The following is an 18,538-nucleotide window of genomic DNA, read 5'->3' as shown; positions in this document are numbered from 1 at the left end:
TAGTGTGTGGCTAAATGTTGTCCCTCGATATTTGCAGGTGTCTCTGGTTACCCAAACCTATCATGGCTACTGACCCCTGTGAGGAATCCAAGGACAAGGGCAGAAGGACGTTACAATGAGGCACATGAGCATACAAGAAGGATTATCGATCATACCTTTGGCCTCCTGAAGGCCAGGTTTCAGTGCCTCCATCTAACAGGTGGATCCCTGTGCTACTCACCCAAGAAGGTCTGTCAGATAATCGTGGTATGCTGCATGTTGCACAACCTTGCCTTGAGACGCCATGTGCCTTTTCTGCAGGAAGAGGAGGCTGGAGATAGCCATGTGGCAGCAGTGGACCCTGTGGACAGTAATGATGATGAGGATGAGGATGAGGACAACAGAACTGCAGTGATTCGACAATACTTCCCAGGACACACAGGTAAGACAGTGTTATTTCATATTTTATTGTCATTTTTTGGCTTATCTTTGTCACTGGTATGCTGTTATTTTCCACTTCTATGCCCACTCACTGTATCCTTTGGCAACTCATTTTGCAGATGTTGGTGCCCCACTATCGCTTCTGATGTGACCACTGCAGACAACTACAGGTCTTTCATATGTGAGCATTACTATACAGTTGAATTGCAATGTTTGAACCTGGTTAGATGAATACATACTTAAATCATTTGATATACTTCATACTTGTATTTATTCAAAGGGTATTTATTGAATTGCTAAGGAGGAGTGGGGCAAGTGCAGTGGCATGGGGTGACAATGGAGGAAAGTCCAGGGTATAGTTCCAGTCTATTTGTAGCACAGATGCATTGTCCATGGGATCACAGGAAGGGGAGCCATGGCAGTTCAAGGTAGACAGGGTGACAGGGTGGGACACAAGGGTGACAATCAGGAGAGTCTCATTTCCTGGCGGGGCTCTGGGCAATAGTCTCTGACTTCTGCCTGGATCACAGGGAATGTTTGCGGGTTGGTTCTCCTTCTGCAGGGGGAGGGGTGCTGGTGACCTGTTGGTCCTGTGGCGGGTTCTCCTGTCCAATAGCGGCAGCAGAGGTGGAAGGCAGTTCAGATGTCTAGCTAGTGGCCGGGTGTTAGACTTTTCATCCTTGGTGTGTTCTCCCTTAACTTTTTGCCTCTGTTCCCCAGGTTGTTGATGTGTGTTGGACTCAGATTTTGCTGTTTTTGTTACTCTGGGCACTTTACCACTGCTAACCAGTGCTAAAGTGCAAGTGTTCCTTTACAAAATGTGTATGTAATTGGCTTATCCATGATTGGCATATTTTATTTATTAGTAATTCCCTAGTACAGGGCACTAGTGGTACTCAGGGCCTGTAAATCAAATACTACTAGTAGGCCTGCAGCACTGGTTGTGCCACCCACATAAGTAGCTTTGCAATCATGTCTCAGACCTGCCACTGCAGTGTCTGTGTGTGCTGTTTTAACTGTAAATTCGACTTGACAAGTGTACCCACTTTCCAGGGCTAAACCTTCCCTTTTCTTACATCTAAGGTACCCCTAAGGCAGGCCCTAGGTTGCCCCAAGGCAGGGTGCAGTGTATGGTTAAGATAGGGCATATAAAAATGTGTTTTATATGTCCTGACAGTGAAATATTGCTAAATTCATTTTCACTGTTGAAAGGCCTGTCCCTCTCATAGGTTAATATGGGGGCTACCTTTAAATATGATTAAAGTTTAGATTCCCTTTGCGAGCGGATGGACATGTGGAGTTTGGGGGTCTCTGAGCTCACAATTTAAAAAGACACCTTTTAGTAATGTTGATTTTTTTAGACTGTGTGTTTGAAAATGCCACTTTCAGAAAGTGAGCATTTTCTTGCTTATACCATTTCTGTGACTCTGCCTGTTTGTGGATTCCCTGTCTGGGTCAGTTTGACAGTCGGGCTGGTTGCACCTCACACTAGACAGTGACCCAAAGGGAGCTGGGGTGTAGACTGCATTTCCTGATGAGCCATCTGTGCTAGGAGGGAGGGGAGGAGTGGTCACTCACACCTGAAAGGGCTGTGCCTCCCCTCACACAATGCAGTCTCCAACCCCCTGGTGGGTGTCTGGGGCCTGGCCTGGGCAAGGCAGGATTTCACATTCAAAAGAGACTTTACTTTGAAGTAGGCCTACTTCAAAGGAGAAATTGGGTATAAGAAGAGCACCCAAAACTACAGACTTTAGATTACTTCTGGAAACCAAGAGGAACCTGCGCATGGAGAAGAGCTGAAGAGCTGAAGAAGAAGAGCTTCCTTGCATGTGACTGTTCTTTGTGGAGCTATCCTGCAGTTGCTGCTTCGGCCAGAGTAGGAGGGCAAAGACTGGACTTTGTGTGCCTTCCATCTTGTGAAGACATCCAAGGGCTTGATTTAGAGCTTGCCTCCCGTTGTTTGAAGCCTCAGGGACAGCAAAGACTTCTCTCTGCCAGCACCTGGAGTCTCTGGAGAGACTTCTTCTCTGCCCTGTGGTGCCCATCCCATTCCTGGGACCCTGAAAGAAGAACCTGGCAGCCTAAGAGCAGGAAATCTAAGCCCAGACTCAGTGCGGGGAAAAGATCTATGCGACTCAGATCTGCAGCCAGGAAATCAATGTGCTGCCGGCTTTGTGGCTGAAAATCTATGCTCGCCTGTAACGGGACCAAAGAATCGATGCATGGAGCTGGAGAAATGACGCACAGCATCAATGACGGAGGCTGGTGAGGTCGCAACACGCACTGCGTGGTTTTCGGATCATCATGCAGCTGTATTTCCGAACCAAACACCACTGGGCGTGTAAAAACAACGCAAGGTCTGCCCGGACCCAAGAGTGCTAACCGGATCGATGCATCACTCTCCTGTGGAGAGAAGAAACAAGGCACCCGACCCGACGGAAGGAGAAACGACGCAAGGTCTCACTTGTTAGTGAACCGATGCATTGCAAGCCCCTTTTTGATGCACACTCGCCCGTGCGGGGTTATTTTTTACGCACCCTAGGTACCTTTTCGCGCTAACAGTGTTAGTGTGTGTTTAAAACTACTTAAACACTTTTTTTGCTTTTTAATTGATAACTTAACTTGTGTGTTGTGGATTTTTGTCGTTTTGGACTTGTTTTGTTTAGATAAATATTTCCTATTTTTCTAAACCTGTGTTGTGTAATTTTGTAGTGTTTTCTTTAAGTGACTGTGTATTGGTACAAATACTTTACGCCTAGCACTCAAAAGTTAAGCCTACTGCTCTCCCAAGCTACCAAGGGGGTAAGCCGGGGTTAGCTGAGGGTGATTCTCTTTTACCCTGACTAGAGTGAGGGTCCTTGCTTGAACAGGGGGTAACCTGACTGTCAACCAAAGACCCCATTTCTAAAACCGGGGCCCTCTGTTGTAGGACTGCCTCCCTCATAATGTTGGCCATGCCTTCCAGCACCCCTGCTATGGAGACCAGGGTGGTGTTAATGGCCTGCAAGTCCTCCCTGATCCCCAGGTACTGTCCCTCCTGCAGCCGCCTGTTTTCCTGCACGTTGTCCAGGATCTGGCCCAGCGTATCATGGGAATGTTGGTATGCTCCCAGGATTCTCCGCCATAGCTCCAACTCCATCTTCCTAGCAATGGATATCTGCTGCACCTGTGCTCCAAATAGCAGTGGCTCTACCCTGATGATTTCCTCCACCATGACCCTTAGCTCCTCCTCTGAGAATCTGGGGTTTCTGTGGTGCCATGGATTTTGTGTGAGTAGTGTGAGTGAGGGTGTGTAGTGTGATGTGTTGGGGTTTATAATGTAAGGTACGTGGGTGGTGTATAGGTGATGGTGGTGTGTGGCTCTGGTTTTGTATGTGGTTGTGGTGTCTGTCTTGTGCCAATGGTTTGTCGTCGTAAAGGGTTGTGGGTAATGTGGGAGGGTGTTTTATAGTGATGTGGGTGTGTGGGTGTTGTATGTGTATGGGTGTCAGGTGTGTGTAGTTTGAATTGTCCAATGTTTTGTTGTTTTGTTTGTGTGTGTTTATTTTGAGCACGGCGGTATGTACCGCCAATAGTTTACCCCCATTGAATGTCCACCGTGGTGATTCATGGGTCATAATGTGATGGACGTTGTTCTGTTGGCGTAACGGTGTGGGTTTGGATACCGCCAGTTTGTCACTGACCTTTGGTGTGGCGGAATTGTGTATGTGGCTGAATAGTGATGGATTGGTGTGTGTGTCATAATATGGTGAACGGATATCTGCCGTGGCGGCAGTATGTTGGTGGCAGTCAGCATGTCGGTAAGTGGAATTTACCGCTAATGTCATAATGAGGGCCATAAATCCAAACAAATATTTCCTATATTAGATAGCAAATGCAGTGGTATGTCCTTGGGTAGTTGACAGTGTTTCAACCCTTTTAAAGAGACATGGGTCTCATCAGGGCAAACAATGACATGGGGTAAGAAGACCAATTTGTGCCAAGGGTTCAATATTGTTAGTGATTTTTTACCTAAAGGATAGTTGTCAATAGTTGGCTATGGTATCAATCAAGCCAGTCTCCTGTTACTCAGGCTCCTAAGTCACCAATAATGGAAAACAGACCAGGCACCCATTCGAGGATGTTTTGGTAACTGGAGATAATATGCACAAGGTTGCAATTTTGAAAAGTGGCTGTAACTACAGTCTGAAAATGCTGAATAATGCAGCTCAGGAAAGCAGCTAAAGACTGGAGCTTGAGATAGGTGGCCCAGGGGGGGGCTGACCTTTGATGAAGTATGTCTGGATATGTAATTTTGAAGTACTGGTTAGAGATGACAAATGGTCCTTGGGTCACTTGGTTTAATTACTGTTTTTTACTTACCTTTGGTTTGAGTGTGTTATGGCAAGACACCCCCACTCCAATCCTCCATGGAGCAATAGTACCATACAGATAGGGTGAAGATGATTTGTATGTATGCGAAGGGTGTGTTCTGAACTCACCTTTTCACCAGTGTGTTTTAAGCATGATTCAGATGTTCGGCCCATATTAGCATGAATTCTATACATTGTGTTATGAATACACTTATGTGGCAAAATATCTTCACATGGGGCAAGCTGAGTATGGCTCTTGCATTTAATAATGTGTATAAACTTATCTAGGAGACTACATATTTGTTTAATTGTTTGTTCGCTTGACATCATTTGTGTATTTTTTATTTAAGTCTTTTTTTAGTTGTGTCAAACACATATACTTGTTTATGTTTCTTTCTTTGTACCCATTACTAAGAAGGAAAAAGATTAGTTATCTGGTATTGTATGTGTGTGGACAGAGAGTGTGTATGAGAACTTTGTGATTAGAGATAAAAATAGGATTATCTAGGTTTTTCGGTCCTGATGGAAGCCCCGGACTCCTTTGTGGGCCATCTCATGGCTGAAACATGTCAACCTTAGCAGGACATGAGCAGCATAATTAAGCCTCATATGTCCCATTATGTATTTTAACCATCCCTTCACCACATTCCAATAAAGCTAGAATGTCCATTGTTAGGTCATAGGGATTTTTAACCACACCACCCCTCCTTTCACTGGTCTCTCCTATACCTTCTCTCAGTCCGGTGACGAGGGTGCCCACCATTAGAGAATGCTTTGGTGAGAGCAGGATGGCCGATGATGAAACATGACACCCAGGGGATGTGTGAGGCCACCCAGTTCTTTTTAAACAAATGCTTGTTGGATCCTGTTGGTGGAACACCAGGACACAGGATCCACCTGTGATAGAGAAATCTCTCACAAGGCAGTGTGAGTTAAGGCTGATCTGATGGGGGCACATTTGTTCTTCTGTGTTTGAAGCAGTTTGTACCCATAGACCTTAGTGAAATCTTTCACTTTTTTAGGAATACTGAAATAGATGTAGATGGATTAGAAAGGTACAAAAGAATTTTGTTATCGTAGACTGATAATTTTGCTTGATTTTCATTATACTAGAAACCGGTAATTTCTCTATTATGTCTGATTTTGGATAAAAAGGGTTCAAAAACAAAGATGAATTGCAATTGTGATAAGGGGCATTCCTGTTAGACACCTCTTTGTGATAAAATGTAATTTACACAGTGCCATTTGCAAAATAGCTGTTTTCAGTGAGGAATAAAATAATGTTATAACATTTAAGTTCTCAGGGCCAACACCAAATCATTTAGGAGTTTCAAACATAAAAGGCTATCCAAATTTCAAATGATTTTTCAAGAACCAAGACCAAAGCTGCTAGAGCTTGATTTAGTTTGGGTGTCTTACTATGCACATTATATAGAGATATTGTATTGTCAGATGAAAAGTGTTCTTTAATAAAGCCCACTTGATCTAGGCTGATTAATTAAGGTAGAATGGGATCCATATGTAATTCTAGGGTCTTGGCAAAACTTTTGTAGCTAACATTAACCAAAGATATAGGTCTATAGTCACTACACAATTGCCAGTCTTGATGTTCTTTAGTGATCAGACAAATTATCTCCTTTAAAAAGTGTGAGTTACATCATGGGAGTAGCAAAGTATTTAAATAGTTTAAGGAGCCAAGGAAGTAAAAGACGTAAAAGATTTAAGAATTGAGAATAGAATTCAGAAGGAAGCCCATCAGGACCCGATGTTTTACCTGATTTAAATTTAGAGAGTCTATTTGTACTCTCTTTTAGAGATATATCTGTTTCCAAAAGAGTACAGGTCAACACCATCTAGGTTAGGATGTGGAGCGGACATTTAATATTCAGTAACTTGAGAAGTAGAACAAATTTGTTTAGGAGTATTAAGTTTTTTTTTTAGAAAGTAACAAATTAATTTAACACATAATTATCTCTAGAAATTACTTGATTGGTCAAGGTTAAAAGAGCATCAATTCTCTTCAGTTTCTTGTAAATGTTTAGATAATTCCCTACGTGTTTCCTGTATTATTTTGCCCACCAAAATATCAAGCATTTTAGTGGATTATATGTTGGAACCACGGGTGCCTAAACCACCTGTGGCTCAACAACGAATTCGGAACAATGACCTCGTTCTAAACACTAATACCTTTACCAATAATGCGTTTACAACGATTTTACCATTGTAAACGCATTCCTGGTAAAGGCATTACCAATCAGCATGCACGACCCAGCATGCTTCCACCCCAGCCCCCCACCCCTTAAACCTAAACCCTAACCCCCTGTCCCCTGTCCCCTAATCACCCCAGCCCCCACCCCAAAAACTAAAAATACCCCGAGCCCCCACCCCACACCTAAAACCTAAACCCTGCTACCCAAACACTAATCAGCCCCACAAAAAACAGCACCAGTCCCAGCCCAACTTACCTCCTCCTTCACAGCGTCCACTCCGACTCCCTTCTGTACCTTACCCACGCATGTACGTTGTTCAAACATGCGTGGTTAAGGTCCCAAAACCAGGAAGTCGTGGAAAGCGAAAGCTTGTTTTGCTTTTGTTTTTCACAACCTGATGGTTCCGGACTTGTTCTTCCGGGTGTTTCCCATTTTAGTGAAGTAAGGAAGAAAAAGCATGGTCCTCAGCCAGTATATTGAACTAACAGTTTTCTTTGTTGAGATTATCAACAGAGGTTTGGGAAAGGGAGCGGTAACATTCATATTCCAATCCATTAATCTCTTGCAGTAAGGCAGCAGCCTTGTTTATTGGAATGTTTCATTTTTAGCTTTTACAAATTCTAGAATAAATCCCTGAGCTGAGGCGTAAAAGAATACCATAGGATTGGAAGAGCAGTATCTTGTGTAGTATTAAAGGTAAAACATTCCATAGTGAAAAGTTTAAATTTCTCTGTGAATCTAGAATCTTATTGAAGGGAATCAATAAATCTTCAGCATCATGGATGGGAAATGGTCAAAGTTTGAGATGACAGGTGCATTATGAGAAATTGATATAGAGCTGATCTCCACATTTAAATGATGTTGAGTCAATAAATCGCTTGCAAAGATATAATCAATCCTTGATTGATTTTGGTGCATTGGAGAGTAAAATGTATACTTTTGTGATGTCGGATTAGCAAAGCGCCACATATCAATATGAGATTTTGGGAGCTAAGGGACTAAAAATATTTATCCATTCTATTAGGGACAAATCACACTTTAGAATTTCTGTCCAGAACAGGATCAGGCACCTGGTTCATATCACCACCCAAAATAAAGTATTCTTCAGCAAAATTCAATAAACATTTGGTAATGTTCTGCCAAAAAAGATACTAACAGTTGTGGGACCAAATGTATTGAAAATCATAGGACGTATAATACTTATCAATAAATGAACAGGAATTCATCTACCTTCAGTATCATTAGATTGGGATACAACTGTAACAGTCAATTGCGTGTTAACAGGAATAACTGTTCTAATCTTTTTCTGCATAGCAATAGAGATAAGTACCTGTTCAACACAACATCATTTAAACTTCAATGTCTCAAATTTACCTAAATGTGTTTCTTGCAATAGTACACTATCAGGGAGAAGATTAGCAAGATGTTGGAGAACTCTTTGACTTTTAATTTGATTACCTAAAATATTCACTTTCCACAAGATTACTCTGAATTATAAAATATTTTAGGAAATATATGTAACCAATGCTTACAATAATGAATACAGTATGATAGCTTAGAACATAAACACTGTAAGGATAAGGAAAAAAAGAAAATAGAAGTTGTAATGTAAATGAGGGAATGGATATAAAAGAGGACAGAAAAGAGGGGAGAGATAGGAGAAAAGGAAAGAGAAACAAAAACATAAAAAAGTAGACAGTACAAGTCAAACTTTGACAACAGTAAGACAAACATTAATAAGGGGATTCTCAATGTCACAGGGGTTATTGAATGGACAAACAAAGACCAACACCAGGGTAATTCCAAACATTGAAAACATCAGACATATATGCTGAAGCTGGTGGGGAAGTTGCAAATAAAAATACAAGTTCTGTTTAAAAATAAACTGTCAAGTATAATAATCAGTCACATCAGAACAAAATGTGCATAGTAAACAACATTTATGATGCAATTAACTCCCTACACTGGTAAAAAATGTTCTTACGTTCTGCACGATAGTCATAAGTGACGTTTTTATTGTTATATGTCACTTTGTATCTGCAGGGGTGAAGGAGAAGAAAAAATGATTAAGGGCACAGATCTAAAAATTGCTTCTGTCTTTCTGCTGTCACTTTTGCCACATGTTGAGAGAAGAATAGTTTATGAGAAGACCATACAATGTGTTTCCTTATTTTGGCAACATTGAGGACTTTCAGTCAATCAATGTGTTCCTAAAATAGAAGAATGACACCTCAAAACTTTGATAAGGATTTTGGAACCAATGCATGTGCACACTGAATATTCAAAGTTGGATTTGGAGGTAGGTCCAGCACCATCAGTAGAAACTCCTTAAAGAATTGAACAAGTTCAGATCCTTCTACATTTTCTGGTAGTCCATGAATACAAAGAGTATTTCTACAATTTCTGTTTTTCTAAATCTGTGCTGTTTCAATTCACTTATTCCCAGTTACATTTTATATATTGTGATGCTTTTAGCACTGATATCACTGACTCAGGTTTTAACTTAAAAACTTGCTTGTCCAAAAATTAGCATTTAGTCTCAACAGTACGCAGAGATTTAGTAGTGACTTCCATAAATGGTTTTAATGCCCTAGTTTCCTCAATAGTTTGGTCCATTGAATTAGGAGCAGAAGATTTAACCATGTAAGGAGGATCTTTTTTCGGTCTTTAGGAGTGACTACATTAAGAGTGTCATCTTTGAGAACTGCAGCCTCTGCTACTACAAGTAATAGGTGGCTAGCATTTGAAGAAGAGTGTTGTGAAGTGAGTCAAATATATTATTATATTTTGCCATTATTATATATGAGTAGTTATTTGAAAAGCATATATTGAGGAGTATTAAATGAATGGCCAAACAGACTTGTTGAGACAGTAAAGTGTTCTGATATTAGTAGTTGTAAACACAGCCTCCCAGATATATATCTTTGTTAAAAATGAATAGTACTAGTAAGATTTAAGTACCCCAATGCCATGGTGAAATGTTGGTTCTGCTGAAGGAGAGACAAAATGGCAGCCAAATAAGCTTCAGACAATTAAATGATGCACAAGGAATAAAACTCAAAAAAGGATTGAACAGCAGTAGGGTATGAGGAAAATATGTTTAGCAAAGAAACAGGCATGTTATCTGCATTTTTACAGCAGACTGCTCTAAGATTATTTGTGCTCTGAATTCCAAACTTGCAGCCATGGTTGCTGCCCGGATAAGCCGGTGAAAAAAATGAAGAATATAACCACTTTCAAGGGTTAAAAATTGGTTTGCGATGGAGAAATATTGTTTCTACTCTCCTTCACGATAAAAATATTTAGGGGGTTATTACAACTTTGGAGGAGGTGTTAATCCGTCCCAAATGTGACAGATATACCACCAGCCATATTACCAGTTCCATAGGATATAATGGACTCGTAATACGCCTGGTGGTATATCCGTCACTTTACCGTCACTTTTGGGACGGATTAACACCTCCTCCAAAATTGTAATAACCCCCTTAGTCTTCTGGCTGCGTTATGCCTGTCATCTGAAGCCCTGTAAGGAGCTCCATGTTTATGCGGCCTTCTCCATTGGTGCTCAAGCCACAACCCCCGAGTGACATTTCTTAAACTACCATATTGTAAATTAAAATTATTTATAGGCAATGGTCAAGTTCATGCTTAAACTTGCCAATCAAAAAATGTGCTAGATGTAATCTTTAATTAATGTTGAAATAAAAGCCTTTTTTATAATACTGTATGTACATGTGAATATATATTGGAAGTTTATAGACACACAAATTGGACATGTTGCACTTGGGAGTCCTAAGACCGCCAACAAATAATTAGCACTTCAGAATATAATTGAGTGGGTTGGTCAGTCCCATTGAGGCACACAGCAACTTTTTTTATTATCATTCAATGGATGCCTACGCAGTTCCAAACCTAAAAGTCACTCAAAGAGCCTTTCTTTTCACATATTGACTGGCACCTAATACGGTAGAGAATCACTGCTTCCACATAGACAATGCAAAATAGCAAACTTATCCTCCATAAGAGCATTCGATTTTATTATTTCATGAGGAACACCTTTCCAGGATCCCTCCACTTCAGCTGGGATTGCTCCACTCCCATTAGATGACAGATCTCATGGAGTGGTGCATGATTTTTTCCACTTTTATGAATCCTACCATGAGGCAAGGGACATCAGAATAGTGCATCTGGAAAGAGCAAGAAACTTTAAATGAAAAAAATCATTGCGGGTCTGAGGGGAGAAAATTGCTTAATATTTTCATGAATATGAGAGGAAGTTAATAAATAGCAGAAATCATCTCTCATATTCATGGAATTCTCAAAAAGGCAGACTTACCCGGTTTCTAACCTTTTATAACAAGTTGCCGAACCTTGACATTCCCAAACCGGGCTACATCCACCAAAACACTCCACTGACGGAATTCCATTCAGCCCCCAATCATTAGATGCATGAGCTGTCAAATCCCAGCATATGTTCCAAAAACAAACACTTTCTAGCATATTTACCATAGTCAAAACGTTTACTTGTTGGTACATAAAGTACGTTATGCCATGAATGTCAGATACTGTATTGAGTATGAGTATACAGTCTTAATTCATGTAAAATGTGTCCAAAACACTTGTGCTCTTGCATCCCCATTTGCCGCCATGCGACTGACTCCCACGTGCTACTGTAATACTGAAACGCCACAAGATTTGCTAAGAGCGCAGCCATTTAAGGCATCCGTGTACTTTGCCTTATAGTTCCCACCCAGAGGGGATCGTCCTTCATCCTCTGCTTTACCTACATGGAAGTGACTGCTAGTCGTCTTCGTGTTCCACGTCACCGACACCTGCAAAGACAAAGAAAAAGAGTGTAAGAGATCCCAAAGGTACCCAACGTATAGTGCGCCTGATATTCCGAGCTCACAGAGATAGAGCTCTAAGAAAAGTGGTGAGAGAGCGCTTAATTTTTGCTAAAACTCGAGAGTAAAAGACACCATTTCTCAAGCGCGATATCAAGAAATACTTACGGACCTAATGACATTTCTTAAATACAACGTTTTCATTGTGTGAAGTAACACAGTTTAGAGAAATATTCGTAGCCATGGGTAATTATTGAGCTAGCTTTTATGTTGGTACAAGTGAAATGTTGTTAAAAGTGTGCGAATGTTAAGGAATATTTTTAATAATTCTTTATACTTTGTAGCTTTTAATCCACGCCCTACAAGTCCGGAACTGTTAGCTGACCTGTGACCATTTAAGACTAACATCATCCACAAGCATAATCCAAAGCCTACCCCATTCTTCAGCTGCATCACGGGTAGGCTCCCTAGTGTTTATCAGCCGAATCTAGCAAGAGTGGGAAGATAGTGGGTGATTAGATTGTAAGCATTATAGAATTAACCCTGTGTTCGCTTTCCATTAAGGTCGACGGCTGGAATAGAACACCCATCCGAACAGGCCTTCTTCCCAGGTTCTGATCTCCCTGCTTACGATTTATTAAGATTTCAGGTAGGGATATTAGGGCATAGGAAGAGAGTCGCTATTTATCTCTGTAAAGCCACATCATGGGCTTTACCAGGTTAGAGCCTATGTTGCTATTCTGACACCTATCCTTTGCATACGCTACACAATTCATGCAGTTTGTATAGTGATACATTTTGCATTTTTAAAATTCTTTTTGACTATTGAAAATATTTTACCAATATGCCTCTCTTCATCACACCAACCCTTGTTAAAGCTGGGACCTTTGTGCACTTTCCAGCACCACCTACAATACTTACACTTGAATCATTTAGGTGTAACACAGATGAATGAAATAGTGCGTGAAATGCATTAAGAAATTGCATAGAATTTCCGTGGCTATGTCTCTGGCACGTCGTGGGAAGACTCACCAGTTCAAAGTAAGATAAATCAAATAGTTTGATTCAAAAGAACTAATCTGCCCTTGCATAGACTGGAGAAAATGAAGGGCTAAATAAACATGCTCAATTTTTTTGCCTAGGGTCAACCAACTGTATTGGCACACAGATTTGCTTAACACAAAATGTATAGGTAAGTGTAGTTGCATGGCCCAGCCACTGTGCACCAAATTCAGCATCCAGGTGCTTAGTTTCTAATAATGTAGCAGGTGCAGTAGCACTGGGGTTCAAAACCCTGAGTGCCTGAAGACCCTGAGTATCGCTGTAAAATTCTAATTCAAACTGAAGCCAGCAGCAGCGTCTCCTTTTTTGCACTGCCCTGCAGGGCTTCTTTCCACTATATACACCCATTATGTTGCATTCCAATAGAGGAAAGTGTTGTACAAGTAGGGTGTAAATATGTAAATATGTTCCTTAGCGTTATTGGGTAATCCTTTAAAACAACACTGATGTACTGCATGAGCCTGGCTATCAATATTTTCGTTCTTGCTCCCAAATTAGTTTTAGAGTTTAAATATTACTAATTTACCCTAATGGGCACGTTTAGGCTGCTGTAGACAAATGTACTCTGTGAATTATCCTGGGACTTGCAAAGGGGTCAGCTGGTATCAAAGGGCACATGTTGTCCACACTTATGATTCATGGGGCCAGTGCGTGAGCTGCCAGTCCAGTCAACATAAATGTAGCCCCTGTTTATGAATCAGGATGCCCATGTCAGTAACTGCTTATGCACACCAGTGATCATTCACTACCGGTAAACAATCTATGCATTCCTAGATCAAATGTATTTATGCCTCGTGTGTGAATTATGAACAAAACAGAAGAATTCAGTGCTTAATTTGTGAAAGTGATAAAGCCCAAATGTTGGAAAGTAGGTTATTGGCAAGGACAGGTAGTAACCTCTACTTAGCAATAGGCCACAATCCCCACTAGGTGTAGTCAAGGTCTCAATAATATAATCCTTGTTCAACCCTTGGTAGCTTGGACTATGAGCAGTTAGGCTTCATTTAGGAGACATGTGTGTAAAGCATTTAATATTAACAAAACATGTATTAAGTAAAACACAACACGCAATAACAATCCAACACCAATTTATAAACATAGGAAACATGTTTATCTTTAAAATAACACCAAACTGACAGAAATCCAATGTAGGGAAACATACATATGATTTGTTAAAGATTGAAAGCAAAAACTAACTCTTAGAAGCAAATAGCACTCAAAGGGTTAAAAAAAGGTTGCACTGGGCAGGGACAAAGTCCAGAGTTCAAGCCACCCACAATGTAACACTGTTACACTCACTTTCAGAAGTGTTTCTTGATTCAGGAAAGTAATCCACAGCATCAGCCAAGGGTTCAGAGGCTCTGGTTTGCCTCGTGGGATCTGGGACTACAACTCCCACAATGCGCCTATTCTACTAATGTAACTATTTAAAACATTTGCTCCAAACATCTGCATCTTCTTCCAGAAGCCATTTTTGGGTACTTGAAGTGTCCACAAACTTGATCCAAGGTTCCAGAAGCTCTGAGTTGCTCCTTGGTAGTTGGGACTACAATTCACAGAATGCAACTGGTCAGAATCCTCAAATGACTACTGGACGCTGGTCAGCTGGGCTCTTCTTGAAGGACTTCCTTCAGGGGATTCTGATCAGTTCCTTTGTACCTGTAACTGACAGGGAGTCTACTTCTGGAGTTGCAGAATCAAGGCAAATGGTGAAGTCCAAAGTGTGTAGCTGGTGCTGTCCTTGGGAGTGCAGTTCTTATGGTGCAGACCAGGGGTTCAGCAGGACAGACCTTCTTCTTCAGTATCTTCCAGTAGGTTTCTGAATTGTTGGGCAGCTCTGACATATTTATCCTTGCTCTAAGGTTGGTAAGGAGGGTGGCACCACTGACCAATGGGATGCAGGGTGCCGTACTCTGGGGTTGACTGCTTCCTGTGAAGTGTGGCAAAAATCAGTCCCAGAAAACAGTATTCTTTAAAAATCCAGCAGGAAATCTCTCCTTGAAGGTTATATCTGGCTGAGCCCACCCACTTGTGTAGCCAGATTACTCTAACAACCTCTTTCAGCTCCTCTCCCAAAATTATTGGGGCTCACATCTGGCTGGGGGAAAAGGCAATGTGGGAGATTTAGTTTTTGTCCCAGGTGGGTTCCCCACCTTTGAAAACCAGTTTGGCCACTCTGCCCCAGCCTGCTCTGCCATCTGCTACAGCAGTTCTCCCCCTACCAGATGCTTCCTTTGTTTCAGTCCAAGCCACTTCACACCTCATTAAAGCAGGTTGGCTCAGGCTGCCAGAGACTGACCAAACAGGAAAGGGCACCACAGGGTTGATTTTGGTACCTTGGTGAAAGAGTTTTAACACTCTTTCTCTATGCTAATTATAATAAATCCAATCTTGGCAAGCTGTTGGGGTTAACTTTAACTTAAAAGCAGCCAACAAGGCAGGCCTTCCTTTAAAATGGCATTGCATTGGACACCCCAGCAGTCCACCTATGGGTGCACTTACTATACTGGGGCCTCTAAACGTACATGTCCTACCATACACCAGGGACTTATAGGTAGGTTGACAGAGCCAAGTATAATTAGGCTGAATTTTCACATACCATTTTAAACAGAGCCCGTGCCTTTTGACTGGTTAGCCATGCCAAGGGCACAGACAGAGTCGGAAAACACCAGTACCAGCTAAAAATGGGGACAAAAGGGAGGGGGCTTCTGCAATCAGCCCAGTTTACGCACACCACATATTTGTTATGAGGTAATCACTGGTGCCACTATTCACAAAACCCAAGGTGTTGCCTTTATCAATCTGTTGCTTCCCCTGGGATATTTTACTATGTATGCACACTATACACAGGTTTGTGCAGCACAACAGAAATATCAATATATCTGCTGCATTTTGCCATTGTTTCAAATAAACAGTATGCCACCTTCAATCGGAAATGGGTTATGTGCCTCTGGAGAAACTGCCATTTTTAAGTAGTGATAGAAGCATTTTTACCATATGAGAAGTTTTTATATCCCAGTTGGTAATTCAGCTCAGCAGAAGTGCTTCTGTCATAAAAGACATACAACTATCTCATATGACTGCCTGCTCTTAAAAAACATTTTCGCATGCAATCTCAAAGGGGCAGGGATCCCCTAGGGACCCTCTTCCCCTTTGCGAACGGGTTAACACCAGTTTGAAATTGATGCTAACTGTGATTGTTTTGTGACCACATTTACGGTCACAAAACAATCATACATACTATTTATATTGGGTATTAAGAAGGGACGTCCTGAACATGCCCCTTCCTAATAATGAATTGCAAAACCTGAATTTGATTCGGTAACAAGTTACTGAATCGCAATTTGGGCTTTATACATACCAAAAAGCATTTTTCTAGTTGCAAACAGACCGATTCTGCAAATTGGCCCATTTGCGACTAGAAAAATGTTTTGTACACGTGGCCCTTAATCACAAACAAGCCTCTCAAGTGAGAAGTGATTAATTTGCTTATATAGTGAAAACATAAATTTTCAGTTATTTACTCTAGAGATATGCTATTCATAATATGTAAAAGGTGCATTTATGCATTAACATCTAGATGTGTGGGTTACAAGGTACACTGTTAGGCATATGATCCTGCTTGGATTTAAACTGCAGCCATTCAGCACACCATAGTGAAAATGAATCTATGGATGTACACTTACATATGTGGGTGATGTAAATGTGAACTGCAGTCCACATATAATACTTGACTTGTACACCAGTGGTGCACGTCCTGACTAAATTAACTATGGCCTTACATAAAAGTTGAGTAAGCCAAATTTGGAATAGTTAATTTTGGTTCATGTTTTAGGGTCAAACCTCATGCACTGAGGGTCAAATTGAAGTCTTGCTTCCCAGAGCTTAAATGCCATCAAAAGCAGCCCAAACAGCCTAAAAGACCAACCAGAAAGTTTTAAAATTGGAATTAGCTGAATTTTTGTAGATTTCTATGCAAAATCCCCCTGTGTTTTGGTTCTTCAAATTCTAATTCAAACAGAGTTAAACAACAAGTTGAACAAGTCTTCAATATGTTTAGTTATAAACATTGGTTTCATTCAGTATGGCCTTATGAGACGACTCCATGCCACTAGTCTGTGGTTTGTAGCATTGGAGCACTTTATTGACCCAAATTAAATGAAAACATGTGATAACAAATAATTTTCAAAAGAAAAGCCGAGGACTGAATAATTGTTTCATTGGTGACATCAAGTTATCCGGTATGTTCATATATACAAAGCCCCCATTAAATGTGGAATTACATCACCCCAGAAACTGTTGTAAACATCATTGTTCAACATCTGTAGAATTGTAACTTTGTAGGCATTTACAACAGTTTGCAATACCAAGTCTCAAAGATTTATTTCCCTCCCGTTGCTGTTTTAATGGTGAAAAATAGAACACGTGTATATATCTCTGAGTTTATTGAAATTACATTTGTAAGGGTTTACACACCTTTGGAGTGTGTAAATAATGCAAATTCAACTTTATGCATTTGCAGTAACACTTGTGCAAAATTGTTTATGAATTAGGGGTCCCTCTGTACTTCATTTCCAGTTTTGTAAACAGTAATGTTTTTAGTGTTCCATTGAAATCCACCTAGGTGTGACCTATATGCGCAGTACATGCGCACAACACATACCATACATACAAACAAAAAACATGGCTATTTGGATAAGTTGCTTTTGGCACTATGGTTCTTGGACACAAAGGCCACAAATTACACACCAGCAGGTAGTTATAGTTAGATACACTTCTCCATAGATGGAACACTTTTTGGTTTGCTAATAACTTTGGCCCCATTTGACGAATCTTCAGGAAATGTTTTAAAATAATTTGATCCACCTCAACTCCTTCCTGTAAAGGTTTGGGGTGATATGTCAAGCGGTGGCCTGGAAAAATGGGTGGTCCAAAACATAAAATCTCCATGAATATTGCACAGACTTCTTTAGACACAGCTACAGCAGAATCTGCTGAAGGAATTACACTAAATTACACTAAATTCGACAGGAAGCTAGTTCTTGGTCCACGGTTTGTATTTTTTGTGATTTGCTGTGAATCTCTTCAATAACTTTAGAGAAATTAAGGGTAAAAAATAACTATATACCTGGACGGCTGGGCTCCCGTGAGTCCAATAGGCCTCCTGCAAGAGTGCAAATTCAAAAACAAAGGCCTGTGATTGGGCAAGGGTCTCACAAGTCATGAGAGAGCAAGCTCTGATTGACTGGCTGTTGGAATGTTAGAAAAGAAGTACCAGCCATTACTGTTTACTGTGAAAAAATTGGAAGTGTTGTTGAAATTAAATAAAAAAGCTATATAAGGGACCAGCAGAAAGGTGTGCTATCCCACAAAGTTTCTAGATGAGGTGTCTAAGGGATAACTACTGTGAAGAAAATAAATATATATTATTTTTAGCTATGTTTTAGTATCTCCTGGGACTCTTGCAGGGTTGTGACTAGTAAAAGGGCTAAGTGAATTCTGAATACACTCCATTTGTAGGAATGCATATTGTGGTTGTGGTTTTCGGGAGGAATTGCGTAAGAGATAAGTAATGTGATTAGTCAATGGTTAGTTTGTATTTTCCAAAAAAGTTACCATCTCACAAGTCTCTAGCGGGATTGTGAACACT

The sequence above is a fragment of the Pleurodeles waltl genome, chromosome 2_1 (genome assembly GCF_031143425.1).
Source record: "Pleurodeles waltl isolate 20211129_DDA chromosome 2_1, aPleWal1.hap1.20221129, whole genome shotgun sequence".
In the NCBI taxonomy this organism is placed as follows: Eukaryota; Metazoa; Chordata; class Amphibia; order Caudata; family Salamandridae; genus Pleurodeles; species Pleurodeles waltl.
Note: the sequence above shows the minus strand (reverse complement) of the source record.